Source organism: Schistocerca gregaria, chromosome 3, assembly GCF_023897955.1.
Source record: "Schistocerca gregaria isolate iqSchGreg1 chromosome 3, iqSchGreg1.2, whole genome shotgun sequence".
NCBI lineage: Eukaryota > Metazoa > Arthropoda > Insecta > Orthoptera > Acrididae > Schistocerca > Schistocerca gregaria.
The window spans coordinates 272,002,764-272,023,715 of NC_064922.1; the positions used below are offsets into that span (position 1 = coordinate 272,002,764).

General features: G+C 41.2%; 1 protein-coding gene across 5 annotated transcripts in view; it reads right to left on the minus strand.

The window, feature by feature from the left end:
• The window catches only part of LOC126354661 (myosin-11-like), a 273,554-nt gene that overhangs the window by 72,332 nt on the left and 180,270 nt on the right, over positions 1–20,952 (minus strand). The gene's annotated exons all lie outside the window — the stretch shown is intronic.

Sequence of the window (20,952 nt, forward strand, 5' to 3'; positions counted from 1 at the left end):
TCTGCTGCACATCCTCTCGTCTCAGTTTTCGAAATAAACAAAACATGAAGACTATCACAAATAAGTTCAAATTACTTATGGGAACACAGCCAGGCGATGCCTTTGACAGCCGCGGATATTTCGGCAGATGCAGGCCCCATCATTTGCAAGGCACAAATGGAACAAGAATGTGCTGAGCAAGGAGATTAAAACCTCAGTATGCAGAACATACACAACACACACACACACACACACACACACACACACACACACACACACGAAGAGAGTGAGTGACTCTGTGTGTGTGTGTGTGTGTGTGTGTGTGTGTGTGTGTGTGTGTGTGTGTGTGTGTGTGTGTGAGGGAGAGGGATGGGGGGGACAGGGAGAGAGAGAGAGAGAGAGAGAGAGAGAGAGAGAGAGAGAGAGAGAGAAACATTAACACCACTACACCACACACAACCAAAGATGAGCAACATAAGAAGTTGTCAACAGTAAATATGAAATCAAACAATGGAAAATTCAGGATGGAACATAACAATATTATAAGGAAGTTGCTACTCACCATTTAGTGGAGATGATAAGTCACAGAGATGCGTTTGCAACTCTGTGTGTGTGTGTGTGTGTGTGTGTGTGTGTGTGTGTGTGTGTGCGTCTATTGTTGACAAAGGCCATTGGCCGAAAGCTTTAAGTGTGAAAAAGTGTGAAAAACTTCCTGTAGCGTCCATCTGTGACTCAGCGTCTATGCTATATGGTAAGCAGCTACTTTCCTTTTCTTATATTTCAACAGTAATTATTAATAACTAACGGAAGAGGAAGCAATAACTCTTTCCCTCTATTGTTTGACCAGAGAGAGAGAGAGAGAGAGAGAGAGAGAGAGAGAGAGAGAGAGCAGGATTCCAAGAAGTATTTAACCAAAAACATCCACATCTATTTACAACAAACAATGGTAACTAGATTCATAATGTTGTATTTCCTCTCTTTTTATACAGACACTAGCTAATTTAATTTCGACTGCTTCCTTAATAACATTATTCCAATAATTCCTCAGGCCTTCAAGGTCATCGTTCAGCACCTTGAGGTGTTGGGTATTCTGCTGGATATCAGTGTCATTCTGGCACAATACTTTGACAACATGAGTCATTATTTTCATTAGGTACTACCTGAAACTGATCGTTGTCTGGAACAGACCCAGTATTTGTACCTATACTCTTCGCCCTCTATCATCAGTGCCAATGTTCCCTCTTCAGTCTGGAGCAACTGCTTGTGGACTTGTGCTCTGTTTTTGGTATGCTGCAGTTCCAGGTGTTCTCTCTGTGGTCCACTCCCACTAGAAAGATTCTTAAGCATTACCTCGTTGGTGTGGTGCGCAAGGCCAAGCGCTTGTGTCTCATTTTCTGTCACATTCCCCCATCTGCATGCTCACATTTCATTCTCAATCTGGTGCAGTTCTGGATGTTTCCTTTGTGGTCCTCTTCCACTAGTAGCACCCTGCGACTTTACACCTTCAGTACAGTGCACCTGGTGCTCTATATCAGAGGTTGATTTCCCATATCCACACCCTCAGTTCTTCTTTTTGTGGAGTACTGCAGCTGTCCCTGTTGCATTTTCAGTGACTCCAGTGCAGGAATCAGGCCTCTAATGAGTTGGTACCCAGTGTCTCAATTCATGAGGTTTCCCATCACCTTCATCTCTGTAGACTCTCATATAACACTGTCTCAGAATCTGGGAGTCTATACCAGAATCCTCGTTTCATCACAGTTCATGGTATGATTGAGCTCCAGACAGTGCTTGGCAATGGCTGATTTAGTTGCTGTCTTAGTCATGTGTGCCTCTAATGTTCTTAACACTGTCCTAGTTGTTTGGCCAATGTATAGCATGCCACACTGGCAAACTATACAGGGTGTTTATAAATGAATATTGGGGTTTTAATGCTTTATAATATCTATTACATTAAGCTTACAGTTATAAATGATATGTCAAATGAAAGAGCAACTCAAACAGTTTTGTTTGTATACCTGTACACAATGGGAAGACTATGGAACGACAAAGAGCGACTGAAAAGCATGTTGAACGAGTGCGAATCTTGCATGCTTAGCCTCAGGAAATATCCCCGCAGAAAGTTTATGGGCCTTTCTTTTTCAGTGAATCAACTGTAACTAATGTTTCTTATCTTTATGTCCTACAGCTATGGCCTGTGCTTCAATGAGAAGAAGCTGAACAACACATCTTTATTTGGAGGCAAGATGGAGCACCACCTCACTTCCATAACTCAGTATGCGACTGGTTAAACGGCATTGCATCCAATCGATGGATTGGGCACAAGGGGCCAGTTGACACAGCATTTTATGCTTGACCTCCACGTTCACACAAAATCTGACTCAATCATGTGTATGAGCCTCTGATACTATCTGACTTTAGAGACAGTGTTATTGCAACAGTTACTCGTGACACATTGATCAAGGTTTCGGAACAACTCGCCTATTGACTTGATGTGTGATCGGTGTTCACACTGAATAATTGTAAGAGAAACTATTTGAGTTGCTCTTTCATTTGACATATCATTTATAACTGTAAGTTTAATATAATAAATATTATAAACCATTAAAACCCCAATATTCATTTATAAACACCCTGTATTATAATTTCATGGTTTTTGTAGTCCCAGGTCATCTTTCACATTTTTCAGTAGCACTTTTGTTTTGGTACGTGGACAGAAAACACAATTGATGTTGTGCTTCCTAAGAATCCTGGTGATTTCAGCAGAAAAAAAAATGAGGCATAGGGCAGGTATGCCACAGTCTTTTCTCATCTTGTTTTACTTCTAGATCATGTGGTGGAAAGGCTGGTTGAAGTGCCTTCTGAATCTGTTTGGTCATGTATCTCTTCTTTCAGAACACCGAATGTATATCTTCCATTTTTGCTGCCAAACTCTCTGGGTCTGACAAGATGTGTGCCCTGTGAACCAGTGTACCTTGTTGGACTAATGCCCTCCATGGTCCTCATGGTCTGACCAACCTATGACATTCCACAACTGCAAGGAAACTGTCTTACTCACACCAAGATCATCCTAAACAGGACCTAATCAAAGATGGTGATCAATGGTGATCAAAAATCACATTTCACATCATAGTTCCACAGAATGTGACCATTCCTGTTGGAAATGCTTCCTGCACTTTCCTGTCACCTTATCATCAATCCAACAATTCACGGTGGTTGATACAAAAGGTGCATCTGATCTGTCATTCACAATTCTGATGTAATGTGACTTTAAAACAGGCTAAATAAACTGACAAACTTTCAGAGTTGGAGATGATGTGGTCCCGTCTGAAGAGAGGTATGAGGTACCCCTTCATGCTGAGCTGCATGGTGATGACTATCAGCCTCTAGTTATATTACTTGTTCCATGGATCATGAACACGATTCTTTCGTAATGATGTGGAATGTGTCAAAGTACACAAGATTCATTTATCCCAAATAATCATTGTTAGCCTTATATACGGTACAATTGTTAATGCTTACTGTATTTCTTTGGCCTATGTCTAAAAATTCATCTATGGAGCAGAAGGAGTTGTCATTCAGGAATTCCCTTAACTTACTTATGAATGCCGATTGGTTGTCTGTCAGACTTTTGATATTGTTTGGCAATTGACCAAAAATCTTTGTGGTAGTATAATTCACCCCCTTTTGTGCCAATGTCAAATTCAATGAACGGTAGTGAAGGTCACCCTGTCTCCTAGTATTGTAGCTGTGGACTGTGCTATTAATTCTGAAGTGATCTGGGTTACTAACAACAAATTTCATTAGGCTGTATAAATATTGTGAAGCTACTGGCAATATCCCTAATTCTTTAAATAATTGTCTACAAGATGATCTTGGATGAGCCCCAGACATTATTCTGATAACACGTTTTTGTGCAATAAATACCTTCTTCCTTAGTGATGAATTGCCCCAAAAGATAATTCCGTAAGAAAGCAACGAATGAAAACATGCACGGTAAGCTAACTTACTGATGTGCTTGTCTCCAAAATTTGCAAATACAAATTGGTGTGAGTTGGCTACCTATAAATGGCATGTCCCAACACATCATCGAATCTCCTGACCAAGACATCAAGGAAGGCAAGGAAGCCATCCTTTTACACCTCCATTGTGAAGCAAGAATGTTGATGAATAGAATTAAGGTGTACTAAAAACCTGTTTAAATCCTCTCTTCCATAAGGCCAAATAACAAAAGTATTGTCTATATGTGAGAAAAAAACACAGGTTTCAATTCTGCCAACTCCAAGGCATTCCTTGAACTCCTCCATAAACAAATCGGCAACACTAGGTTAAAAGGGGTCTCCATTATAATTCCATCTGCCTGTTCATTGTACTGGTCATTGAGTGGAAAATAGGCAGAAATCAAAGATCAACAAATGTCATAAAAGATACGATAATTCAACATCAAACCTAGCCTCAATTAACCACAATGAACCATGCAGAGGAATGCCAGTGAAGAGAGAGAGACCACATCACAATCCACTACAAAATCAGTCTTACAAATGCAGTACCTCTAATGGACTTCAGAAATCTGACAATTCTTAGTGTGGTAAACAAACCGACCTACTAGTGCACTCAACAGAGTAGCAAGCAGTTTTGCTCTAAAGTATGTTGGAGCACCAAGAATTAAGACCTTCACAGGCCCCTGTGACAAGGAACTTTTCTTCTGGAGACTGTTAGTCTTTTTCTCAATACTTTTTGTCAGGGCAGCATTGCTTTTGCAATACACTGAATCAGGTAGGAAATGCTTTTGAATATATCCTTGCTTGTCCAGCACAGTAATGTCTGTGGAATATAATATCAGGATCCACTCAGCAAATGTAAAGCAGAGGCTGTTATATTATTCTAGGGCAGACGTGCTCTAGTCAACACATATAACATGCTTCCCTCCTGACCTCCTTGGCAACATCAGTAGGTAATTTCAAAACAGTCTGTTTGACAGAACTTATAAAATCAACAACTGGTCAACTCTTGGGTATCAATGCAAAACTTAAAATATTCCCTATCACTGATGAAGTTACATCAGGAAAGGCTCACCCCATAAGATTCATCACACAGTTGATCTAGATGTAGTACTAGACTTCCAAACCATGGAGGTGTTCAGACTTCGGTGGATGTGGCAGAATTACAGAATGAAATTCCTAGTCAGAATGCAACCAAGAAACACTGTCTAGCCAATTCCAAGAAAATGCCAAACTTTTCAAACCGATCATTAAATGAAAATGAAATAACTCTTTCACAAAAAACTTCAATAATCAGGGAGAATAATGGATGCTTTCACAAACAAGAGATAAACCAGGGTGTTGCTTAATGTGATTAGAGGCAGGAGAATTAATATGATGCCCAACTTAAGCAAACATTGGAACAATATTTTGATCTCAACAAGTTTGATGCTGCATACTGCAATCTCACTGTACTAGTGTGTAGTTTACTGAGCAAATACAAGCAGTGACACATTTCCTCCCCACAGAGGTAAACAATGTGAAGCTTGAGTTTCTCCCAGCATAAAAATTGTCCAAATAGCTTATGAAAATGCAGTCGGGTAATATCTAGGACAACCACTGATACTTCAACAAGTGCACACCCTGTTGTTTTTAGCGCACAATTGCAACAAGAAAGCCTAGTGCAAGGGAATTTAAAATCTTGCTATGCAGGGCCCACACCACACACACACACACACACACACACACACACACACACACACACACAAAGCAAAAGTAACTAATACCAGAAGTTATGCACAGTGAATGTTAATAACCAATGGATGAGGTAGTATCGACTCTTCTCCTCTGTTGTTTCACCTGAGAGGGAGAGGAGGATTCCATGTAAACTTGCTAATTTAATTTCAACTGCCTCCTTAATAACACTATCCCAATAGCTGGAAGAGCATCCCACGGTCTATATTTTCTGGTATTCCATAGGATGACTGGTTGCAAGACTGTTGTGCAATTGCAGATTTGTTTGGTTGTTGCAAGTGGGTGTATCAATAATTTTAATATGCAGGTCCCCCACAGTCCTCATGGTCTCACCAATATACAGCATGCCACAACTGCATGGAATATAATAGAAACCCACCATATTCAAACCAAGATCACCCTTTACAGACATTAAAAGAACGATTATCTCAGATAGTGGTCAAAAAACACATTTCATGTCACATTTCTGCGGAGTATGACCAATCTTGTTGGAAATGCTCCCTGCACAACACAAACAGCCCACAGAGTTTGCTGTCACCTCATTATTAGCAACATTCTCGATATTCAGGGTTATTAGATAGTTAAACAGATGTTTGGTCTGTCTTTCACTGTAACTATTCTAATAAAAGTTGAATTCATGTTGGGTTACTCAGCTGACAAACTTTCAGTGTCTGAGACGATGTGAATCCTGTGACCAAGGTACAAAGTACTCCTTCATACTTAACTGAATGGTGACAACTACCAAACTATAAATACAAAATAGTGTGAGTTGGCTTCCCATAAAGGTATGTCCCAACTTTCCATTTACTTTCCTACTTACCAGATGTGTAGATGATGCTTTTGTTGTTTGACCTCATGAAAGTGTGACTTTAATTGGCTTTTTAATACATCTGAATTCTATCCACCCAATTACTCGCTTCATGGTGGAGATTTAAGAGGATGGGAGAGTGACTTTAATTGGCTTTTAAGTGCATCTGAATTGTATCCACCCTATTACTTGCCTCACGGTGGAGGTTTAAAAGGATGGCAGTCTTCTCTTTCTCAATGTGTTGGTCAGAAGAATGGGTGACGCTATGTTGGGGGATGCCATTTGTAGAAAACCAACTCACACTAATTTGTGTTTACAGTTTTAAATGTGTACCTCACACATCAGTTCACAGGGCACATGACATCTCAGACCCTGAAAGTTTGTCAGTTGAGTTAACCCACGTCAAAGTCATTTCTCATCAGAGTGGTTATAGTGAATGACAAATCATATGCGCATTTCTCTTGCAACCAACTGTGAACTCAGCGAATAATGTCTGTGGCCTTTTTTCATTATGCAGGAAGGATTTCCAACAGTATTGGCCATATTCTGTGAAAATATGTTGTGAAATGTGTTTTGGGATTAGGGCCCTTTTAGGAGCCATAAAAGATGACGACTGTTTGCATTAGTGGTAAGTCATACACTGGTCAGAAATTCAGGACTGTTGGAGGACCACACCATTGGCATAAGCAGCACACCCGTTTACAAAATCCAAGCAAATCTGTTATTGCAGAACATTGCCTCGGCACTGGTCAACCTATGTAATGTAACAACACAGAGATTATGGGATACACTTACAGCTATTGGGATAGTGTTATACATGATGCACTTGCAATTACATTCATGAGACTCCTGATAGAAATGTTTTTTTTCTTTTTTGCACAGAATTCTTCTCTCCTTCTCTCTCTCTCTCTCTCTCTCTCTCTCTCTGGTCCATGAACAGAGAGAAATAGTAAAATCACCTCATCTGGTAGTTATTAATATTTATCACTGATAGCTTCAGACTTTGGTCATCTTTGATGGAGTGGTGGTGCTAGCGTTTACAGCGTGTGAGTGTGCTTGCATCTGTTTTATCTTTTCATGTGTGCTCTGCATACTGGGGTTTTAAATATCCTTGCAGATGCCAGCAGTTCTCAAGTTCCACATTCATTACTTCTACAAAGAGGAAATGCATTGTTGTTTCTGGAGGCTGTACAGATTCTGAAGTAGCAGAGAGAGAGTGCAATGTACATTATCATTCTTGTTTGGTATTGAGAACATAATGCTGTTAAAACATGCCAAAGAAGTCATAATGTTAATTAATCATCTTGTCACCTGCTGCTTAAAGCAAGCCAGTGGTTTATCTCTTGTTTGTGATAAGAGCCATTATGTTCATTGATTGCTGAAGTTTGTTTTCAAGGGATTACTTCTTCCTCATTTAATGATTGCTTCAAAAATTTTGGTATTTTCTTAGGGTGGGTGGACAGTTATCCTTGGTCACAGACTGATTGGGAATTTCATTGTGTAGCTGCCCAGCATTCAGCAAAGTTTGAATGTTTCCTTGGCTCAGAGTTTAATACTACAACTCTGCACTCTATGATCAGCTTCACAGAGAAGGCTTTTGATGACATGCCATGGAAAGTTTTAAATTTTGCTCCAAAGCCCAGTTGCTTACCACATGTTGACTTTATAAGTTCTGTTGAACAGGTTGTTTTTCAACTACCTCCTGATGCTGTCAAGTAGGTTCGGAGAGAAGCACGCTGTGTCGGCTAGGCAGATTCACGTAATAATGATATTACAGAAGCTGAGAGGGCTGCTTTACATTCACTCAGAGTGGATAATGTTATTATCATAACCAGATAAGGGCAAGACAATAGTTGTACTGTACAAGCAAGAATATGTTCAAAAGTGTTTACTATCTGATGTAGTGTTTATCGCAAGATCAATGCTGACCTGATAAAAGGTGTCAAGAGAAAGCCTAAAAAACCACTGAACAAAAGTTTCTTGTCATAGGAGACTATCTAGAGTCTTAATTCTTACTGTTCTGTCCCTCTTAGATAACACATCCTTCCAAAGATCCACAAAGAAGGGGTTCCTCTTGGGTCTATTGCCTGTAACACTGGTGCTCCAACATATGGCATAGCAAAACACCATGCTGCTTTGCTGAGCCACTAATTAATCAGTGTATGCATCACCTTAGGATCTCAGTGGATTTCTTACATTGATTAGAGGGTTTGTATCCATATGGCTTTCATATATTAGTAAAAACAGGTGTGGTCTCTCTTATGTCTGATTCGTTTATTTTTAACTGAGGCTAGGTTTGGTGTGGAATTAGTGTACCTGTTATGACGTCTGTTAGTCTATTGGCTTCCACTTATTTTTTATTCAATGACCAGCACTGTGAACAGACAGATGGAATTGGAATGGGGAGCCTGTTGTATGTACTACTGGCACTTTGTTTATGGAAGAGTTCAAGGAATGTGACTTGGAGTTGACAGTATTGAAACCTGTGTGTTTTTTTGCAAATATTTACAAAATATTTTTGCTGTTTGGCCTTATGGAAGAGATAATTTAATTGGCTTTTTAATATGTCTTTATTCAATTCACACAAATACTTTCTAGACACTGGAGGTGGAAAAGAGCGACTGCCTCCCCCTCCTTGACATATGAGTCAGGTGAAATGATGATGATATGTTGGGACATGGCATTTATAGGAAGCACATTTACACTGATTTGTATTTACAGGTAGATAGTTGTCATCAACTGGCCCAGTGTGAAATAGGACATTGTATCTTGGTTCACAGGGGCCACATCATCTCTGAATGTGAAAGTTTGTCAGTTGAGTTAACCTATCCTGAAGTCACCTTTCATTAGAATGGTTATAGTGAATGACAGATCAAATGCACATTTCACTAGTGACCAACTGTAAATTTTGCAAGTGATGATAAGAATCACATGCAACCAAAGTCTATGGCCATTTCACTGTACATAGGAAGCATTTCCAATGGATTGGTCACAATCTGTAGAAACATGATGTGAAAGGCACTTTTTAATCACTTCTAAGATTAGGGTCCTTTTAGGATCCACAAACGATAATCTTCATTTGCATAAGGCAAGCATTTATCATATTCCTTGCAACTGTGGAACATCATAAATTGGTCAGACCATCAGGACCGTGGAGGGCCTGTGTATTAATATGAATGTCACACCCACCTACAGCATCCAAGCAAATCTTCTATTGTAGAGCACTGCCTTGGCACTGGTGAACCTAAGGAATACAACAACAAGCAGATTCTGGCTAGCATTTCCAGCTATTGGTATAGTATTATTAAGGAGGTAGATGGAATTAAATTAGCTAGTGACTATATACAAGGGCTGTTCAATAAAGAATGATCATAACTTTTATATTTTTGACAACATACCTTTACTCATTCTCACAATTTCAATGGTCCTTCTTGTTGTGGTTGGCAGGAGAGCCAAAACCATGTTACTAAAGGAGGACGAAATGCACGCGTTTTAGCTCACGGAGGCTGGCGTGAGGTCTGGAACATGGCAAGGGAATTAGAATTGAGAAAAACGGACGTAGCTGGTGGAATACTTAACTTTAACCCATTAATGATGAATGTCGCTCTTGACATTACACGACTCACAGTATCAATAGTAACAAATAATGGCGCCGTGCTAGGTCGTAGCAAATACCGTAGCTGAAAGCTGTGCTAACTATCGTCTCGGCAAATGAGAGTGTATTTTGTCAGTGAACCATCGCTAGCAAAGTCAGCTGTACAACTGGGGCGAATGCTAGGAAGTCTCTCTAGACCTGCTGTGTGGCGGCACTCGGTCTGCAATCACTGATAGTGGCGACACGCGGGTCCGATGTATACTACTGGACCGCGGCCGATTTAAAGGCTACCGCCTAGCAAGTGTGGTGTCTGGCGGTGACACCACATTCCTCCCCCGCAAATCGGCGTACGGTTGTGGCATAAGGCTTCCGCCCACCGTGGGGAGGACCGCATGTTGTCGTACGAAACAAGGTGGGAAGCCTAACAACAGGCAAGGCTGTGCCACAAGCACCCTGCCATTCGGACTGTGGAGAGCTAGGAAACGCCTGAAAACCTGATCCAGGGTGCACGCCAACATGCAGTGTATGCGCCCGTAGAGAGACAGGAGGGACCGAAGGGTCGACCTCCATCGGGCCAGGGCACCCGACGGGCGAAGACGACATATGGTCCAGAGCGGACAAGGGTTCCATGTCGGAGGACAACTGGTCACGAAAAGCGATCGGTGGCGTGTGACCCAGGGAGGCGTCCGGCGGTTGCAGCGACTCGTCCACTTCAGGAGTCACCGGCGGGAGAACAGGCGGCAGTGGCGCATCGCCATGGTGCAAAATGGAAGGCAGCATTGGTAACACTTGGGGCTGAGGCGAGCCAGTGGGTGGGTCCCCGGGGCGCTGACCGGACGGCACCGTCGCTGAAAACAGACAGGGAGTGGCAGACCCCGTGGGACGACAGAGGCACAGCTGATTGAGATGCTGACGCATCTCACCAGAGGCCCCCAAAACCAGATATATAGCGCGGCCGAGGCAGTGAAGAATGCGCCCTTCGAGCCAATGAACCTCGATAGTGGCGATAGTAGACAACGTCACCAGGAGCAAAAACATTTGTCTGCCACTGCACAGGAACCTGATGTGGCGGATGTAGCAAAGACATCAAGGTTCGATGATGGTGACTGTGGAGCAACTTAGCCGGCAAGCGACTATCTCGGGGCTGATAGCGATACGAGGACAAAAAGAGCAATAACGCGTCCTCCCGAGAATGCGACTCTTTGCACTTCAACATCTGTGACTTGAAAGTCCTGACCAACCTTCAGCAGCACCGTTTGAGTGTGGCGAAAACAGCGCGGACGTCAGATGTTGAATACCACTGGCCTTGCAGAATGACTGAAATTCTGGGGACATTAATTGTGGGCAATTGTCGGAAACAATTGTCTGTGGAAGATCTTCAATGCAAAAGATAGCGGATAACGATTGGATGGTGGCAGATGATGTCGTGGAAGACATCCGGTCAACAAAAGGAAAATTACTGAATGAATCTACCACAACCAACCATCGAGCATTCCAGAATGGACTAGCAAAATTGATGTGTAAGCGTTGCCAAGGGGAAGTGGCTTTTGGCCATGGAAAGAATTTCCGCGGTGGTGCTGATTGTTCTTCGGCACACATCATGCAAGAAGAGCACATATTCGTAATCGCGGCATCGATTCCAAACCAAGTACAGTGCTGATGAGCAAGTTGTTTCTTTCTCACTATACCCCAATGTCCTTGGTGGAGAAGCTGTAAGACAGAGGACTGTAACGAACGTGGTACCATGACCCTGGACTGATCATTATCAGAATGCAACAGAAAAACACCACGTCATACAAAAAGTCTCTCCTTGTGAGAAAAAATTGGTGAACCAACGGGTCCCCAATCTGTGACTTTGACAAGGGCCATTGTGTAGCAACAAAACGCAGAACGGGAGCAAGGACAGGGTCGGCAGCTGTGGCTGTAGCTACATGATGAAAATAAATTGGAAACGATTCGACCATGACATCGGTTTCTGCATCATTGAACATGCAAGCAAGTTCAGAGGAATCGAATACCCTGTCCTCAGCAACAGGCAAGTGGGACAATGCATCGGCGTTTCCGTGCTTAGCAATGGACCGATACAAGATATCGCAGCAGTACTGTGAGAGGAAAATAGACCAGGGAATGAATTTCTGTGCTGTATGTGGAGGTACAGGCTTGGTTGGATGAAAAAGCGATGTCAAAGGTTTGTGGTCTGTGATTATGGTAAAGTGATGATCATACAAGAAATCATGAAACTTTGTAACACCAAATACGAGAGCCAGTGCTTCTTTCTCGATCTGTGAATAATTTATTTGTGCAGACAAGAGCAATTTGGATGCAAAGGTAATAGGGCGATTGTGCGATCCATCTTTGTGCGCAAGCACAGCACCAATCCTGAAATCCGATGCATCCACCATCAACAAGAGGGGCTTCTGGGGATCGAATGGCGTAAGGCAAGTATTGGAAAGCAACGCTGATTTCAACTGGAGAATGGCGCGTTCGAATTCTGTCGTCCAGATGAACGGAACACCTTCACGGCGTACGCGATGAAGCGGAGCTGAAATGGAACAGGCATGCGGCACATAGCGATGGTAATAATTTATTTTTCCCAGCGCACTCTGTAGCTGACACTGGTACATAATCACTTGCGACTTGACGGGAGTTCCGTCGATGTCGACGCACACTAGTTTTGGGATGAACACAGTTACTGTTAGAGAGAGTGGCACTGTGCGGAGTGGAATAAACTGCATGAATTTCCATGGGTGAAGGTTTGTGAGCCTGAGTATCCTTGGTTCGATTCCGATTCCGGCGTGAAGCAAAGGGACTGGAACGGTTTTGGGCTTCCGATGTCCTTTTTTATTACAATAAAAGCAAATAGCTTGGCGTGACGGGCAATTCTCACGCGAATGTTTAGTGGCACACCGCGGGCATGATTTCATCACTGCATCTGCTTGCCGGTGCAGCACAAGTGGCTGAGAGCCTGGCGGCAGCGGAGCGGCCTGCGCGAGGGCTGTTTACTGCTCCGTGCAGCTCGCCCGGCGGGCTGGTTAACCTGACACACTGCTGGCGAAGTTTCAAATGATTCCTGAGCAAAGTCAAGTGTGTCCTACCGATCCAATATGTCCCTCACTTGTTGAAGGGAGGGATTGACTAGTTTCAAAATCTGTTCCCTTATACGAACATCAGAAACATTCTGTGCATTTGCATCACATACCATAGTATCTGAATAAGGGAGTCCACATTGACACTCAAAAGCACAATCCCTAGTAAGGCTTTGCAAGTTTGCAACCCACTCCCGATTAGTCTGACATGCCGTATGTTTTGTACGAAAGAAGGTATGCCGTTTGGCAACTACATTGACTGATTCTTTGAAATATGCATCTAATGCAGACAAAATTTCTTCGTAGGACAGAGTTGCTATATTGCGTAGGGGTAATAATTTGACTATCACATGGTACGTTTGTACCCCGACGGAGGAAAGGCGAAAAGGCTGCCGCTCGTTACCTTGAATTCTGTAGGCAGCGAGATGGAATCCAAATTGGCGTGACCACTCCGTCCAGCTTTCCAGTGCAGCATCAAAAGGACGAAAAGTTGGTGCAACAGCGTGTTGCGGCTGCGTTAGCTGTGAAGCAGCTGCTGCCGCATCGTTTTGCATCGCACGTTGACCCTGGACGAGCTGTCCAAGGGCATCCAGTAAGGCCTGCGTCTGCTGATTCTGTAAGCGATAAAATTCGGAGAGTACATCTGGAGATTGTGGCGAAGCCATTACACAAGTAAATCAGGGCAATTTATATAAGAACACCTTTCCTCTCGTCGCTAATGTTGTGGTTGGCAGGAGAGCCAACACCGTGTTACTAAAGGAGGCCAAAATGCACGCGTTTTAGCCCATGCAGGCTGGCGTGAGGTCTGGAATATGGCAAGGGAATTAGAATTGAGAAAAACGGACGTAGCTGGTGGAATACTTAACTTTAATCCATTAATGACGAACGTCGCTCTTGACATTACATGACTCACAGTATCAATAGTAACAGATAATGGCACCTTGCTAGGTCGTAGCAAATAACGTAGCTGAAGGCTGTGTTAACTATCGTCTCGGCAAATGAGAACGTATTTTGTCAGTGAACCATCGCTAGCAAAGTTGGCTGTACAACTGGGGCGAGTGCTAGGAAGTCTCTCTAGACCCGCATGTGGCGGCGCTTGGTCTGCAATCACTGATAGTGGCGACACGCGGGTCTGACGTATACTAACGAACCGCGGCCAGTTTAAAGGCTACCACCTATCAAGTGTGGTGTCTGGCGGTGACACCACACATCTCAAAGTAGTCTGCCATGAATGTGATGCACTTGTCCCAGTATTTCTGCCCATCTTCAAGTACATGCTCGAAACCATTTTTTGAGAGATCCTTCAAAATTGCCTCTGCAGCCTTCACCACTGCTTCTGATGATTGATAATGCCTCCCATGAAGGCGCTTCCTCATGTTAGGGAATAGAAAAAAGTCACATGGGGCTAAATCCGGACTGTAGGGAGGGTGAGGGATGCACATTGATTTTTGCAAGATATTCAGCAACAACATTGGCAATATGTGGCTATGTATTATCATGGTGCAGTATCCAGCCTGCTTCACAGAAATGGACTTGCAAGTTTTCAGAACATCCCTGTAGTATTCTCCAGTTACAGATGTGTGTGCAGGTACAACAGGCTGATAAACCATTCTATGAATATCAAAGAATGGGATGACCATAAATTTCCCAGCAGAAGAAATCACTTTTGCTTTTTTGGGAGTTGGTGATGAAGCAGATTTCCACAGTTAGCTTTGATGTTTGCTCTCTGGCTCAAAATGATGCAGCCAAGTTATATCAACAGTGATTACACTTGAAAGAAACTCCAGATCTTCCTCTAACATCAACTTTAACTGCATGAAGATCTGGATGCGAATGTCCTATTGTTTGGGAATCAACGGTCTTGGAACCCATCGTGCACAAACATGTGTCATGTGTAATTTTTCTGTCACCAACTTGTGGGTGGCACCCAATGAAATGCTCAATATTTCAGAAAGTGACCTTAAGGTTATTCATCAATCCTCTCTCACAATGACAGCAGCAATGTTGATGTTTTCTTATGAAAGAGCAGTAACTGGAGCACCGGGTCCACCTTTCTTTGAAATTGATTGTCTCCCCTCTTTAAACATTTTAAACCACCTTCAAGCTGCGCTGTAGGGAAGAACAGACTCTGCATAGGCCTCCTGTAACATTGTATAGACCTTAGCTGAAGATTTGTTGAGATGAAAGCAGAATTTCAAAGCCGCATATTGTTCCTCGTGTGTTACCTCCATTGCAGCGGTAGGCGATACTGAACATGTCTGACCTTGCCTGCCTCTCACAGGCAGGAACCAGGAGTCCCAACAATGAAACTACTACAGCATGTTTGTTGCACATTAAGCTAACAGAATATCATAAAATCAAATTTTAGTGTGAGAAATTATAACCGTAAAACATTATGATCATTCTTTATTGAACAGCCCTCGTGTGTGTGTTGCACATTCTAGTTACATCTGTACCTTAAAAATTGTCAAAAACATCATCCGGTTGTGTTTCCATTAGTATTTACACATTTTACATGCCAAGAGAAACTCAAGAGTCATGCCATAAAGAACCTTGACACCAACAGGCTGCAAGGATGAAATTTGGAATAGTTGACCACCAGGAAAGATTTGTAGGATCCCTATTAAATAACAAGAAAACCATGGTCAAATTAATCCATGCATATGTCAACAGACCAAATGACTACCTCGCTGTTTAGAAGTGCTTGATATTATGAATTTTTAAAGATGATTTAATAACTTTTATTACATTTTCTTCATGAAACACAAAAAATGAAGTCGATGATAGGCTTAAACTTTTGAATGAAGTTAAATTCAATGGAAATGTAATCTAAGAATTTAGATATGATGGAGACAAGGTATATAATAATGAGAAAATCACTGAAGCAGGTAAGGGAACAGAATTAATGAATCCTCTACCCTATTGGTTCACTTGACCTGTATGAAAATTTGAATGTATCAAGATTTTAGCACCTGGTGCTATGTTTATCTAGACAAATATTGCATTCAAAATTTGATGACAAGGCTGTTTCTGGACAACTAATTGAACATGTAAGTGACACGGCTGGATTTAGAGTTTGGATCTTCCTAATAGAAAATAATGGTGTAAAACATAAACTAGGTGTAATTTCTGTATTGATTATGCTGAATTGAACATGTCTCGAGAAAAATTCTGAGATCTGAAAAGGCAAAATGTGGTATCCAAAGCAGAAGATGGTAAATGTCACAGGCAGTCTGCTTCAGGATGAAGTCAAAATGAAGAAAAGTTTGATGCACTTGACTATGGAGGAAGACAGTAATCAAGTGAATGGAACAAATAAGGAGGTCATCATAATTCCTGAAATCAGAAACTTCTGGATTTCCTGAAGGATATAAACTGGGAAACAAAAGAGAATTAAGAAAATAATGAGCCTGGTTGGGAAGTGGTGAAGTAAAGATAGCAAACCTTGTTGCCAAACAGATGTTCTGATGTACTGCTATCAAACAAGGAAAAAAATGGACACAAGCAATTAGTGAAGAAATTTGATTGCCAAAGAGAAACACCATATAGGAGCTAGCTGAATGTCCTAATGACATCAAAATACTGCAGAATAACTAACTGGTTTTATGTCGAATAGTTGCAGCTAATGGAAGTCTCGCTTTAAAGCTCTATTGGTAGAGCTGCTGGTAAAACAATTTGATATGAAGACAGTTTTTTTGAATGGAAAACTTGAAGATGCAGTGTATCTGGAACAACCAGAAGGTTTTGAAGATAAAAGAGCTCAAGAGAGTCTCTCGATATTGAGTGTGCTGCTGGAACTAACATTTTATAATTTTATGGAAGTCATGAAGAAAGGAGGTTCTCAAAATAGTGCTAAAGATCTTTATCTGCTTTATTGAAAAAATAAATAAATAAAGAAAGAAAGAAAAAAATAAAGACTTCATACAACAGCTTAGTTGACTATGGCCTGATGTTGGCAATGGCCAAGACCAACTTACTATTTCTGTGAACATTTCACAATGTGAATTTGATATAAGAACAGCTACTCTTCACAGTTTCTTTGCCATAAAAGAATGCAATATCAAGAGGTATTGTTTATGGTAGCTCAAGGGAAATACACAAAACAACTGAATGTCATAATCCAATATAATCTCAACTCCCATTCAGCAGGTAGTTAATTTCAAGTTACATGGATTATTTACATAGGGTAATTAATTGTAATAATGTAGAATATGTCATTCTACATTCACTTTACACGTTCATATCTAAGTCTGGCCAAATGCAGACCACTGCCAAGTTTTTCCCACTAATACAGATATGAATTAGTAATTCCTACCAACCACTTTCTGTTTATTACATAAACAGAAGTTCCTCAATGGAAATAGGGTGATCAGGGAGAAAAATTTTCAGTTAATTTTCAAATTTAAATTTTCTGTCTGTCATACAAAATATGTATCACTGCATAAGTGATCAAAAATTTTATTGTCACTTTTTTGTGCTAAAGATGACCCTAATGTGGAATAAGGAATGTCGTTTTTTTCTTCTGATATTGTAATTATGTACACTGTCATTCCTTTTGAACTGTATTATGTTACTCACGCCGAACTTCACGAGGGAATAACTCTACTGTAAAGAAGTAAAATGACTAAGTCCTAAAACAGTTGTCTAAAGGATGATTGTAGGTGAACACCATATGTTGTTCTTATGAGGTCTGTTCCAAAAATTTCAGAGCTTCATCCATGAAATTTTTACATGCTTACCTTTTACTTACTGTGCATAGTCTCCTTTGAAACACTCACCTTGACAATTGATACACCGCTCCCCAAGCCATTTCCATTTATCAAAGCAATATTAGTACACCTCTCGATGGATTGCATGAAGCGCCATTTGCAAATACTCTTTTATGTCGTCTCTCATTGCAAATATTTGTCCTTTCAACTTAGGTGGTGGTGGGGGGCAGGGTGTGTGTGGCGTGTGGCAGAGGGGGGGGGGGGGGGGGGGGTCTCAGCGAAGAGGTCTGGAGAGTACAGAGGATGAGGCAGCACAGGGTTGATTTTTTGTGTAATAGTCCTGTACCAACAAGGATGAATGTGCTGCTGCATTATCATGAAGCAAGAGACATGAATTGCCTCACCTCATTTCAGGCCATTTCCCTCTCGCATTTTATTTCAGGCATTGCAAACATGTTCTGATAGTACCAACAATTAACAGTTTGTCTGTGTGGGATGAATTCATCATGACTTAATCCTTCGAAGTCAAAGAAAACTATCAGCTTAGATTTGACATTTGGCCTCAGGTGATGACCTTTTTTTGGTTTTGGAGAACCTTTTCTGACCCCTTGTGAAGACTAAAACTAGTATCAAAATCATAACCATAGACACATGTCTCATCACTAGTTATGATTCTCTTAAGGAACATTTTGTTCTCATTTCCACAATCCAAAAGCTCTTCAGAGATTGTGAGTCATGGAATGAACCTGGTGGCAACATGATGCATTCCAAGATGCTGTGTCAAACATTGTACAACTGAAATGATACATTCTTCTGCAATCTCTCTGACAGTCAGTCTTCAATTGGCATGCACAGTTTTATTGATGTTCCTGACATGAGAGTTGTTGGTAGATGTCGAAGGGCATCCTGAATGACGGTCACGTTTAATTTCTGTCTGGCCATTTTTAAACTGTGTGAACCATTTGTAACACTAAGCACAGTTTAAGCACTCATCACTGTAGGCTTCATGCATCTTTTGGTGTGTCTCTGTAAAGGTTTTCTTGAGTTTCATGCAAAATGTAATGCATATATGTTTCTCCTCTAACTCTGCCATCTCAAAATTCGCAAACTGTGCAACATAATATTCTACTCAACACAGCACTGGACAGTAACTAACAGGCATACAACAATGAAACTTCCGGTTGTTACACATTAAACACAGACCTGTGCAAGAATGCTAACTACATTTAGTTTCAACACACCATTGGTGCAAAATAATGCATGTTCCGAAATTTTTTGGATAGACCTTGTAAAGCATGGTTTTGAGCAATGAAAACTTTATTTAAGAGGAGTTACCATTAAACATTATTTCACATGAAATTATTGAATAAATATGAACAAAATATCTTAATTTAGTATTTGTGTTTCCTGAAGATTTGCAGTAATTTAAAGTTCTAATGTGGCTGAACTGATCTGTTTTCAGAGTACAAATTTTTTTCCGCTTTAAATTCTAATCAATAAGGACACAGGTATCTTTTAGATTTTCACCTCTGCTATTATTTTCTCACCATTTATTAAGGTCGTCATTGCTGTTGTACCTCTAGATTTACAGAACTAATTATGTTGTTTCTTTTGAAACTGAGAGCAAGAGCATCGGCAGAAAACCATTCAATAATACTTTTAAGAGCATTGTTTACCATTTATTCTTTTGCTACATTTATGTTTGAGAAAATCAAACAATGGAAAATTCAGGATGGAATACCAACAATATGAAAAGGATAGAGTGCTACTTTTCACACAGAGGAGGCACTGAGTCACAAACAGGTACAATTAAAAAGACTGATATGTATTTAAGCTTTCAGAAAAAAGGTCCTTCTTCCAAAATAGAAAACACAAACCTCTTCACACAACCACAACTCACACACATTTAGCCATTGTCTCCGACCACTCAGTCGGGTCCCAGAGGCTGGAGACAGTGACCATGTGTGTGGGAACTGTAACTGTATAAGTGTGCGTGTTTTTTCTATTTTTGAAAGACCTTTTTGTCTAAAAGCTTAAAAGGTTAGCAGTCTTATTCATTGTGCCAGTCTGTGAGTTAGTGCCTCCTCTATGGATGAATAGCTTTCTATCCTTTTCATATTGTTAACAATGTAGGAAAAGACAGATTGCTACTTAGCATAAAGACAACATGCTCTTGCTGACAAGCAAAATTCACAATAAAAAAGACAATGTAAATAAAACAGAAAGAAACTTCCACATGGGAAAAATATATTAAAAACAAAGATTCCAAGACTTACCAAGCGGGAAAGCGCCGGCAGACAGGCACATGAACAAAACACACAAACACACACACAGAATTACGAGCTTTCGCAACTGGCAGTTGCTTCGTCAGGAAAGAGGGAAGGAGAGGGAAAAATGAAAGGATGTGGGTTTTAAGGGAGAGGGTAAGGAGTCATTCCAATCCCGGGAGCGGAAAGACTTCCCTTAGGGGAAAAAAAGGACAGGTGTACACTCGCACACACACACACACATATCCATCCGCACATACACAGACACAAGCAGACATATTACAATATGTTGTCTGCTTGTGTCTGTGTATGTGCGGATGGATATGTGTGTGTGTGTGTGCGAGTGTACACCTGTCCTTTTTTTCCCCTAAGGGAAGTCTTTCCGCTCCCGGGATTGGAATGACTCCTTACCCTCTCCCTTAAAACCCACATCCTTTCATTTTTCCCTCTCCTTCCCTCTTTCCTGACGAAGCAACTGCCAGTTGCGAAAGCTCGTAATTCTGTGTGTGTGTTTGTGTGTTTTGTTCATGTGCCTGTCTGCCGGCGCTTTCCCGCTTGGTAAGTCTTGGAATCTTTGTTTTCAATAAAAAAGACACTTACACATAAGTCGTCAGCCTTAGCCTTTTCCAGAAAAAGAGAAACACACCATTCACTCATACAAGCAAGCATATCTCACACACACATGACCACCAACTGCAGCAGCTCAGGCCAGATGTAAGTTTATATTGATTATATAGTAGCATTATCTGCAAAAAGAACTATTTCTGCTTGTCACA